Raw genomic sequence first — 12,428 nt, 5'->3', positions numbered from 1 at the left:
TTCACTGAGTTGATGTAATGTATGTTACCACTACTACTAATGTGTGAGAGCAACTCCAGCCCCTTTCCTGTGGCCTGTCGTACCCAGCTCATATTGTGGCCACTGATTATGAAACCAGAGGCTACACAGGGCAGTCTCAGAGAGCCCCCAGGCCTCACTAGGCCTTCCCCAGACTCCACCAGCTGCAGGAGACACTGCAGTCCAAATACTCAAAGTAACCCCAACCAAGGATTCCCAGGTGAAACTTTGATGAACTGCCACATTCAGAGGACAAGGAGGCTCCCAATGTGCCCCCTGAAAACTCAGAGTGAAAAACAGGGGACCTTTCAGGAGCATGTTCCCTGACACTTCCTCGAAGTGCATCTGGTCTCTTGAAAACTTTCTCAGCATTACTCATGTGCCCATGGCAGCATCAGTCCTGGTCTTAGTCCTGGTTTAATTATGCATCAGTCTTTTGTCCTGGATATCATTATTTGTCCTTTCATTTTAATTGAGAGCCTTGATGGATAAAGTAGTCTTGGCTGCAGGCCTCTGGTTTTCATTACTTGGAATATTTCTTGGCATTCCCTTCTGGCTTGGAGCATTTCCTTTAGAAGTGAATGGCTAGTCTTTTCCAGGCTCCCTTGCATGTTACTTCCTGTTTCTCCCTTGCTACCTGTAAGATTATGTCATTATCTTGTAATTTTGTATATTTAATTATGATGTGTCTTGAAGTCTGCCTCTTTGGATTACTCACGATTGGGACTCTGTGTTTTTTGAATTTGTGTGACTTTCCCTCTCATCCAATTAGGGAAGTTTTCCATCACTACCTTTTCAAATAGGTTTTCTACCCCTTTCACTTCTCCTTCTCCTTCTGGTATTTCTATCATGTGGATATTATTACATTTCACATTGTCCTGCATTTCTCTTATCCCCTCTTTATTCTTTCTGAGCCACTTTTCCTTTTCTTGCTCTTTCTGGGTGTTTTCTTCTACTTCATCATCCAGCTCGCTGATCTGATCCTCTGATTCAGAGTATGCTTTCAATTCCTTCTACAGTGTACTTCAGTTCAGAAATTGTATTCTTCATTTCCTCTTGGCCTTTGTTGGTGGTTTCAATTTCATGTTCATGTCGATAGAGTTTTCAATGGGTTCATTGTAGTTTCCCTGTAGGTTTTGGTAATTCTCTGTGAGGTCTTTGAGCTCCTTATTAGCATTGCTTTGCACTCAATGTCTTATAGTTGACTTGCCTCTGTTTTGTTTAGATTTTTTTTTTCTGAGGCTTCCTCATTTCCTTTCATTTGGGGATTGTTTCTTAGTCTCCCCATTGTTTTGAGACTTTTCTTGTTAGCTTTGGCTTCTTCAACCGATCTTTTCAGATTCCCAGGGTTTATGGGTTGAATTTCTATGGTGGAATACCTGTGAGATTCAGTGGTGCAGTCTCTTTAGTGTCTGGAGCTCATGAGTCTTGGGCTGTCATTTATGTTGGCTCTGTGTATGTGTTTGGGTTTTGATTGTTGTTAGGTCATTCTTTGGTGGGTCCTTCCCACCATCTGGGTAACTGAGGGTCACCATGTTGACCACCTCTTGTGTTCTGTTGTGCACGTGTGGACAGGTTGTGTTAAAGTCGGTTTTTCCATATGTACAACTTTTTGAGGATTCTGCCTTCTCTTGTTCAGTTGTTTGTTCTGAGTAATTTCTCCACCATTTAGTTGTAGTTCCAGATAGTTCCTGAGTTGAGTTAGTGTGTCTTCCTCTCCCTCTTTTACCTTCTTCTGTTGTTATCAGTGGGTGGTTCCTTTGTTGGTGAGTTTCCTCTTCCAGCAGGTATACTGGTGTTCACAGCTTCCACCTACTCTTTTTTGTGGTCGGTTGGAGGGGGGATGCTAATTGTTTAAGACAGCAGGAGTGCGTTCTATGATATGTAAAGTACTGGCTCATAGAAAATCTACAGGAGATCCTTTTGGTTGTATAGTGTTAACTATGATATTTCACCCAACTAGCCACTTTTTAGAAAGTGTGGCAAATAGACAAGGGTCTTGTGGGGAGGGGAGAATTGTGAATTGCATCTAGAAAGCTCTGAGCTTGAAGGAGTTCAAATTATGAGGGAAAGTGAGAATAAAGGATAGAAAATAGGTGTAGTGTTAGAGAATAGAGTTAACCAGAATAGTAATAATGTGCAGGAAACAATGAAGTGAGCTCATATCTGGGAGGTGTGCTGTGTAGTATTTACAATTGTATGGAGCAGCAATCATTTACAATAATAAGGGAGCAGCAATCATATGACAGAATCTATGTGATATAGATTACAAGAATAGGAAGTATAGGACCTAGAGTAGTGTGCTAATGGAACACTAGTGAAGTGAAAGACAGTAAATTAACAATACCCTATGAAAAAGAAAACAAGGGAAACCAGTCAAACAATGCAATTTAACCAGCCAGTGAAGAAGACTAAACAGAAAGAAAATAAATACATAAATACTAATATAATGTAAAATATAAGAATGATTTAAAAATGATAATACAAATATACAATAACTTGCAAGTTCTCTGGAGCAGTGCAGTGAAATTGGTCTCACTGTCTCAGCTTTTACAATTGCCCCTCTTTGGGTCCAACTCAGGTCTTTTCATAGTTCCTGGTTTTATTGTCTCACTTGTGGGAGTTTAAAAAATGTATTTAAAAAAAAAAGAAGGAAGAAGAGATAAAAAGGGGCAGAAATAAAGAAGCCATAAAAAAGAAAGAAGGAAAGAGAGGAAGGAGGAGTTAAAAGGATACACATAAATAAAGAATTTCTGAAAAACATTTTCCTCCTGGCTTCAAACTAACCAGACCCGTTCTGCTGGTCTTCCTGGCTGCAGCAGGCTGAGAGGGGATTTGTTTTACTTTTCTCCCTTCCTGGAACCAGCCTCCAGCCAAGTTCCCCAGTTCACAGCAATGACGCTAGTCCCCCCCTATGCACAGCCTATGCCCTCAGTCTGTGAGTTGTGCTGTTCCTGAGGCCCACCAGTTAGGGGCAATTCACACACCACCTTATCACTTTTTGGTGTCCTAGATGCTAGGGCCTCTCAGGGTGCCTCAGGCCAGTTCAGCCTCTCCACTGAGTCAAGTCCCTCTGGGGATTGCTAACTCCGTGATCTCCATGGTTCTCCTCTGTGGGGTCACCTCCTCCTTCCTCCCAGAGACCCAGTAGACCCTTCAGGGCAGGGGTGCCACTGTGGCTGCTGCTGCAGATGCAGGTGCATGCTTTCTGTGCTTTTTCCCTAGGGGAGCAGGGGTGGGTGCACGTTGCCTCTGCGAGGCAGAGTCAAGCGCTCTCCCTCCTGGGCCTGCATTTGTGGTGTAAGGAGCAGACTCTGGTCCCACAGGTTCAGGAACACATGATCCCTGGGCCACAGGTGTGATTGTGTGGCCTCCCATGCCACCGCGGGGCTGGGTGGGCAGGAGGCCTGAGTGGCTGCTGCAGGAGAATTCCGCAAACAGCCTCAGAGTGTCTATTTTTTTCACTTTTTCTTTCTGAAAAATTCCTGCTGCTCAAGCCTCCCACTCCATACAAGGGCCTAGCCTCTCACACAACCCACCTCTCCAACTAGACCAGAGACTCTCTGGGTTAGGACCTGTCATGGCCCAACTCTCAACTCTCCCCAGTGGACATCCACAGTCTCAGTGGGTGCTCACAGCCCCTGTGTGTTTACCAATTCATCCATATTCTCCTCTCTGCGACTTCAAGCAACCAGGTCTCTCCAAGTGCCGTTCAAATCTTGTTTGGCAGGGGAGGGAACCATTGACCCAGCTCTCTCCCAAGAACCCTGCTACAGACCTGGCAGGTATCAAACATGGGGCTGAAGCTCCCCTGGTTCCTGCGCTGGTCCCAGGACCTTATTGTCCTGAAGCACTCTCCTTACTGTCTGAATTTTCAATGTCCTATAACATTTTTGGTCTCCAATATTCATATATACTGAGGTACTGTTGGCTGTTCACTGTGTTCCTTAGATGATCACCTAGGCATTTCACTCATATGCAGGGGAAAGTGGATTCCACTCCCACCTATCTCACCTCCATCTTCCAAGCCCTTTAGATTTTTTATGAACAGAGATACCCAGGCCATCAGAAGAATACCCTCCACAGATACCTCTGCAACTGCTCCTCTGGCAACAGCCTTGAATTTTTTGGTCCCATGTGCCTTCGGCTGCCCAGCACCTATCCTGGTCTCAGAGGACATGGATGTCAGAGCTTATCTAATACACACACACACACACACACACACGCACACACCTGTGTGTGTATTTGCATGTGTGTGTGTATGTGTGTATGTGAATTTGTGCAGTGCATGAAGAAGATGCTTTGACAGATCAAACTTATCAAAAGTGGTTTGCAAAGTTTCATCAAGGAGATATATCTCTGAATTATATGCCCCACGGTTGGGTAGACCAGCTGAAGTTGATAGCAATCAAACTGACACATTAAATGAGAACAATCAGTGTTCTACCACGCAGGTGATAAAATTGTTGGTGGAAATAAAATAAATGACTTTTTGTGCAACCCACTGATTAGAAAATTAACCTGTCTTTACACTGTCATAAAAAAATAATATTTCCATTAGTGGCGACAACTAGTGGATGGATGTAGGGAGAATTATGCTGAGTGAAATTAGTGTGACAGAGATACAGAAATGCAGTGTGATCTTACATATGTAGGATCTAAAGAACAAAATAAATAAACAAGCAGAACAGAATCAGACACATAGACAGTGAGATTTCTAGGTGGGAGGAATTTTGTGAGCCCAGATGAAAACAGTAAAGAGATTAAGAAGTACAAATCAGCAGTTAGAGATTATACACAGGGGTGTAAAGTATGGAACAGTCAATTATATTGTAAATACTATGTGTGGTGCCAGGTGGGTACTGAATCTATAGGGCCATAACATCACAAATGGTATAAGTGTCTGAACACTCTGCCATAGGCTAGAAGCTCATATAAAACAATATGTAGGACGTCAACAGGAAGTGAAAAACAGAAAATTATCCCAATTTCCAGGGAGACAAACACTAGGGTGTGGGTCAGAGTGTTAGAGGAAGGAGAAGTGGCTGAATTCAGGACTGTGGTCACATGTGTCATCTTTATTGGGAACATTCAGAAAGCCTCTCAGTTTTTTATAGACTATCTTTGAAAACCACAGCCTAGTATTATTTGCTAGTGGATCATTTCTCAATAAACAACCGGAGGGCTGCTAACCAGGACTTACTGTAATAATCTGACTTGCTGAAGAGCCTTTCCTGTTCCTCCCAGAGATTTCAACTCTACATGTTAAATGATCCATGCTCCCTTGGGGTGTGTGTTGTTTCTTCACCTTGACATCCACACCAAGCTGTGTGGGTCCCTCTGGCTCTGTGTCGTGTCACCTACACTTGGTGCTGTGAGCATGATGCCAAGTCTATGACTGTCATAACTGGGGGGTCTTTGTTCTCTGGTGCTGGCTTCATAAACCTCTGGTGCCTGCTATTGAGCAGGCACGTGTCCTGCTGTTGACCAGCTTGGACACTGATCTATGTAGGCTGGACTGGCTGTTGGGTCCAGAAGAGCCTCTGGTTAGACTCAGCCAATGTGGGTCAGAAGGTTTGATGATTCATTGGAATTCAGGACAGGAGTGCCTGAAAAAACTCTTCTTTTTGTCCTTGTTGGAAAGTTGTCTATCTTTACAATATACATTTCTAACTCAGAAAACTCAGAGGTGAGCACAGAATCAGGAATTCAGAGAGGCTGCCTGAGGGGAACTGTTACAGGAAGAGGAAACCTCACAGGAAACCTGCACAAACCTCCTCCCGCAACTTCTCCTGGGGTTGCTCCTGTATTCAGAGAAACTCAGTGCCCCCTGATGGTCGCTTTCTGGCCCTCTGAGATGTTTCTCCCTGGTCTCACACTGAGTTCCACTCTGTATCTGTCAAGCAGTAATACATAGCTGTGTCCACAGCTCTTGGGCTGTTCATTTTCAGAGATGGAGTGCTCTTAGAATAATCTCTTGAGATGGTGAAACTGCCTTTCACAGGTGCAGCATATTCTGGTGTGTGAGTGTTAGCTTTGTTTCTTATAACACCTATGCACTCCAGTCTCTTTTCAGAGACCAGTAGATCAAGGTTGTATAATAGTCACTGAATGTAAATCCAGTGCCTTTCCGGGAGAGTTTCAGAGACCCACCGGCTGTCTCAGGGGCCCCCTAGCCTCCATCATTGCCACTCACACTGGACATATACAGGGGAGTTATTCCTTTTAGGAGCAGCAGTGTTAAATACCCAGATTCTTCATAACGTCACCATGTAAAAGCAGTAGAGCAAGTGCCCAGCTCAACTCAAACTTCACCATGTTTGCCATGCTTCCGCTGCTGCAATGGGTGCAAACTGCAGAGACCCAGGGCTTTGGGCTGCTCTCCCAGAGGTGCAGGGAAAGTGGTGGGGTGGGTTTATCAGCACATGGGGCACCCCACTTGCACATGCTTGTCCTGTAATGGAAAGATAAATGAAGAAACTGGTTGAGTGTCCCCACTCAACTCAAAGGAACAAGCATCCTTGTCAAGATAGTGGAAAATTTTTAAGAGGCTGATTAGCCTGAGTGCCATAGACTTATCCTTGTTGCTAATTTCTACCATCAGTCAACAACACAATTTAATTTACAGATATATTCCACTTCCACAGTGTTTTATGATATTACGCTAAAAATAAATTCCCTGAGTGATTTTGTCCATGTGTCAACACACAGAGTGAGGTTCATCCCTATTGTCAGCCTCCCAGGCTGATGTCAGTGGGCACTGTAAGAGCTGATCTTTGTGCTTTCAAGACAGATCCATTCCCATTGTGCATCTGTGCACCAAGAGCCCATCAGTGTGGAGAAACAGTGTGGGAAGAAGGAACGGATACACGTCAATAATTTTAACAGCCCTGGACACCCTGTATTTTCAACGTGTTATCCTTCTGTCCCCAGGGTCTTACCAACTGTCACATTCAGTGACTGAGGTGCACATGGCACAAGAATCATGCATCTGTAAGGGAATGCTATGATCATAATGCCACACTGTCATTAATATATGCAATCTCTGAGAAGGGTGAAAAAATTGCAGACTTAATTAAATTATCAAACATAACTGAACCCTCAAACCCCCTTGTTCAATGTGCCTCCTGAGTGGTGTTAATGTGATGCCTTCAAGAGCACAACAGCCTTGGCCCTGTGATATGGTGACTTGGAGGACCATGCATTTTTCAAATTTACCTCCATTGGGACCTGGACCTGGCTCCATGCTGATGTGGTAAATAATATAATTTTTCATGATTATACCCACTTCTAATAATGCCTTCCTGACACATCTGTTTGGAAGCCTCCCATGACCTTCAACTAGCACATTTTGCCTATGGAAGAAAACAACTGAGGAAAATTATCCTTCAACATCACTGGAATTATACTCACACTCTACTTTTCACAAAATATGGCAGTGAAACTCCAGGGAGTCAGCCCCTGTGGTCATGTTACACTACAATGCTAATCTGTTCTGGATGCTTTAACAAAGTACCAACAACAAAATTTTATTTCTCACAGACCTGGGTGTGAAAAATCCAGGAACAGGTGCCAGCACTTTTGATGAATTGTAAGAATGGCTCCCTAGTGGCTGTTTGCTGTAATCTCAGAGGCTGGATGGGGCAAGGGAGCTTCATCAATCCTCTGTTATAAAGGCCCTAAATCTGTTCAAGAGAGCTCTACCCTGGGGCTGATACCCTGGGGCTGATATCCAAGACCCCACCTTCTAACACCATCACACCAGCCTCAGGTTTTAGTATGGGAGTATTTGATAGACATAAACAGCAACCATGGCAACAAGAAATGAACTAAACGATGGTCCCACCCAGTTACAAGCAATTCCAGCAGACCTCCCCAAACTGAGGATGCCCATTATCCTGTGAAAGCTTCTCATCTTTGGAAGCAGAAACATGAAGCAAGTCCTTAAGAACAAGCTGAAAGCCCTGCAGCCTGGACAGGTTCCACCCTAGAAATTGAACTAACACATCCATAAAATGTATTATTGTTCCCCTTATTGTTTATTGAATATCACCATTATTCTCATTTTCTATGAACTAAAATTGTTTTCCACTTGTAATGGTTGGTAGTTCAGTGTTCTCACTCAAGTTTCCCAGTTTTTTTGGTGGAAAAGCAGTCAGGCTCTAATGTTTGAGGTGTGATGCTGGCATGTTAAGATCAACCCCTCTCTCTCCTCCTGCAGACACATGGTAGAGAAAGTGGGGCTCCTCTTTGGTTTTCTGCAGATAGGAGATTGAAACCACACAAACCTCTCCTGTGAGCAGGACCCTCCTCAATCTTCTCAGGGATGAACAATACAACCTTAGCCACTTCTTACTTGACATGATCCAATCATTCCTAAGTTACTGAAAAGCCTGCCCTGCTCTCAACAGACTCCTCAATGAAGTGACACACTTTTCCATAGTGTGGGAGAAACCCTAAACCTCTATACCAAGGAACAGTGGGGGACCCACTACCTCCACATCATGCCCGCTGCTATTTGTGTCATGGACATGAAGTGAAGTCAACGATCATCACCAGGAAGTTGTTTGTCTTTGGTGTAGAGTTCATATGCCTCTGGTACCCTATGCCCAGCATGCACATGTCCTGCTGCTGACCAGCTTAAACTCTGAGCTATGTGGGGTTGCATTATTATTGGGTCACATAAAGACTCTGGTTGGATTCAGCTGATGCAGTTCAGGAAGTTTGATGATTCATTAGGACAGGGGTAAACAAATGCATACAATTCTCTGACTTTGGTGCATGTGAGAATGTTTTCCTTTGATGACAACAAGTCCCTGTAACTCAGATACTGGAGAGGTCAGCACAGAAGCATGAGGGTAGGGAATCTCTTAGAGGGAAGCTTCTGTGTGGAGAGTTAACACCACAACTACCAGGAAACCAGCCCTTAAATGGTGCTCCCCAACTTAAACCTGAGCTTAGTGTGACCTGAGCCCCCCAGGGTGCCCTGAGGGCTCCCTGCAGCCCAGCCCTCTTGTCTTCCACAGGAAGGTTTGTGTCAGGGTTCACACTGACTTCCCCTCACTGTGTCTCTTGCACAATAATACACAGCTGAGTCCTTGGGTCTCAGGCTGCTCAGCTCCATGTAGACTGTGCTCACAGACTTGTCTGAAGTTATGGTGAGTCTGCCATGGAACTTCTGTGCATATCCATTGCCACCATCGTTAGGGTTAACTGTCCCCATCCACTCAAGGCCTTGACCTGGGCCCTGTCACACCCAGTTCATATAGTAGCTAATGAAGGTACATCCAGAAGCCTTGCAGGAGACCTTCACTGAGGCCCCAGGCTTCCTCACCTCAGCCCCAGACTGTACCAGCTGCAACTTGAAGTGGGCACCTACAGAAAGAAGACAAGGAGTGGGTCAAAATGTAACTTGACTATCCTAGCTCCCTTGTTCAACCCAGGAACAAAGGAGCCTCTTACCTGTAGCCACTGCCACCAGGAAGAGGACTCTCCAGCTCCAGTCCATGGTGAGGGGTTGTGTTGTCAGGTCTTCTGTAGGGGAGGGTGTGGCTGTGGGTGATGCTGTCAAGGCACAGACAGGCCCACATTTAAACTAGTCTCCCTCTTCTCATTTGCATTTTCATGAAACAGAACACTTCATAGCTGACTATTTGACTCTACCTGTACGAGGGTAGAAGACTCAATGGGAGAATCAGGGTTCAAGTCCACATCAATGGTGTTGGATATAGGTTCTCATCCAGGACCTTGAACTCTGTAGACATGTCTTCTCCCTCTGAGGAACTAGTGTCCACAGGATATACTTCTCACTGTGATCCCACCTTTGGTGACACAGAGGTCACTTGGGCCTGCCTGGCCTTGATAACTGAATGTCTTATTGCTGGGCCAGTGTGTCTCCAAAACTTATCCCCTTATGAGTTAATAAAGTCATCTGGTCCCCAGCTACTTATAACTCAGATATAAAGGGGGCCCAGGCATACCCCCATTGACTGTGGTTCTCATGTTTTATTAAGTTTGGTAAATACTCTTATGGAAGCATAGGATATTTATAGCCACCCCATGTCCAATTTTATTGTTAATAGTTTTTGAGATGGGGGCCTCAGAGAAATTCCTTCCCCAGCTGTGTCTGCACCTTCTCATGGGGCATGAACCCTGAACTTGTGGGTCCCACATGTCACCTGCTGCCCAGCAAACACAATGCCAGGGATGGGTCTGTCTGGATTCACAAGATACGAAACTCTCATGGCTGGACACTGACTTCAGGGTGCTCCCTCAGGGACACCACATCTTCATCACCTGTGGGCACAGAGAACTGACCATACAAAACCCCAGTCACTCTGTAGAGAGCCCCATAACCAGTCCTCTATGAATCACCAGGGAGCCTCTTCCCTGTAGCTGCCTGATGCACTTGCACAGCAAACACCTGTGAGTCTGGAAGCTCTTGGTATATTTGGGGGCCTCTGGTGTCCTCCAGTTCCTCTGTTGAAAAGTCCCATCTGAGGATCCCTGCATGTGACCTTCGTCCCACTGCACCTCTACTGCTCAGTTACACACACACAGTGATGATTTCCATGGTAATAATCTTCAGGTCCCCCTCATCCCCTGTTAGCTGCCACACGGGAAGAACACCCACGTGGAATCTTGGCCTTGGTGCAACTTCCTGAGTGAGTGAGTGAGTGAGTGACTGAGTGAGTGAGTGATAGGCGGCCCTGTGAAGGACACTCTGGCCTTTCATCTTTTCTAGATGCTCCATCCTGATGATTATTTTTCCTTCTACCTCTGCCTTATGTATCTCAGCCCCCAGCATTCTATGTGGGACAGACTCACTGCTCAGTGACCCACAGCTGCACCTGTCAGTTGCTTCAGGAACCACTGCCTCCTCCTGTAGCTGGGCCTCAGGTTCAACAGTCGTGGATATTCTTCTACTGACCAAGAAATGACAGGTGAGAATTCAGACACCACTGGTCATCTCTGAGTCACCCTGTCAAAGGTGGTCTCCTCTAGGGTCAGTCATGGAGGACCTATGGTGATGTCCCACTTGTGGACTCCATGTTCTCCAAATCCAGCACTGTGCCAGGAACTGAGATCTCACTCAGTTCTAGGAACTGAGGAGTGCATATGATTGCTTTTCACTGTCTGGGGAATGTCACAGATGGGCCCTGCCCAGGAGAGCACTGAGAAAGTCCCCATTTCTACAGTTCCCAAGGACTTGTGCTCAATTTATCAAGTGTGTGTCAGCTATGTTGTCACCACATCATTCCAAATAGTGCATATTGTCCTCTATGTTGATCTTGGGATTATAATGTATTGTCACCCTTGGGACCTGCATCAGGGGTGAGAATCTGATGAATCAAAATACATGTGTATCATTTCAGTAAATGCACATCACAAATGTTCCCACATGAAGGCAAATTGCAGTGGATTATTTTCCAAGATGAATGGATAAAACTTGTTTGCAAGATCAGTCACTGAGGACCAGTATCCTGTGGCATGCCACCAGCTCAATCTGCTGAGGTTGCCTCAGTGAGCTCTCATGCCATGCAGAGTGTTTTATTATGTATTCCTTAATCTCTGACTTTTCTGATTATCTCATATTTTCAGTGGGCCTCACATGTCTATGGCACGGTGAATGTTAGGGAACAGCTTTACAAAGTCTAACATGACATTAGTTAATGCTTTCCTTCATTTTGTTCACCGAGTTCCCAGAATAATTGTAAGTTAACACTTGCGTAGGCTCTGATGGGGATATCTGTGCCATCTGGTTTACAAAAAATTTGTCATGTTCCTCCAGAGAAGAACTAAAAATCATATATTTACACTTACATTGATAAGGAATTGATGCTTACATTCTGGACAATGAGATGCCCCAAAGGTCCATGAGATATGATTGCAGGCAGCAGACTCAGAAGAGCTGCTGTCAAAACTCAGTCTGGTGTGAAGGACCAGTGTCCAGGACAGGAGAAAACATGTGTCCCAGACACAGAGGCCCACACACAGGGGGAAGTGCTTAGTTTTTCTTCCTTCAATCTTGGTTCCAGGCAGTCCCTCAGTGGAGTGGAGGGTTCCCACCTTCATTGGGGAAATGATACGCTTTTTTGGGCCATCAATTCAAAGGAGAGTTCACCTGCAAACAGACTATAGAAAGACTGCAGGAAAACTTTTAACCAACAGTAGGGCCCTTGTGATCCAGTCAAACTAAAACAAAGGCCGGCAGTCACAACAAAGCTATTTAGGAGACAAAAATTCCTCAGTCAGAGATCGCATGTGTCTGCCTAGTGCATTCAGATAGAGGAGAGGCAACCACTTTAGATTCATACTGGTGATTGCTTTCTTAGGTATCTACATTTTGAAAGTTAGATAGAGCTTCCTGATCCCTGGTCAGAGATGAAACTAAGCCTTTGTTAACCTCC

At 45.0% G+C, this 12,428-nt stretch overlaps 1 pseudogene; it reads right to left on the bottom strand.

Annotated features, from left to right (window-relative positions):
- Positions 1-9,055: 9,055 nt before the first annotated feature.
- Positions 9,056-9,526, bottom strand: LOC123815719 (annotated as a pseudogene).
- Positions 9,527-12,428: the final 2,902 nt, after the last annotated feature.

This window comes from Phyllostomus hastatus, unplaced genomic scaffold (assembly GCF_019186645.2).
Source record: "Phyllostomus hastatus isolate PE091 unplaced genomic scaffold, TTU_PhHast_1.1 phas_contig_1029, whole genome shotgun sequence".
Lineage (NCBI taxonomy): Eukaryota > Metazoa > Chordata > Mammalia > Chiroptera > Phyllostomidae > Phyllostomus > Phyllostomus hastatus.
The sequence above is the reverse complement of the archived record's forward strand: the minus strand, read 5'-3'. Positions and strand labels throughout refer to the sequence as shown.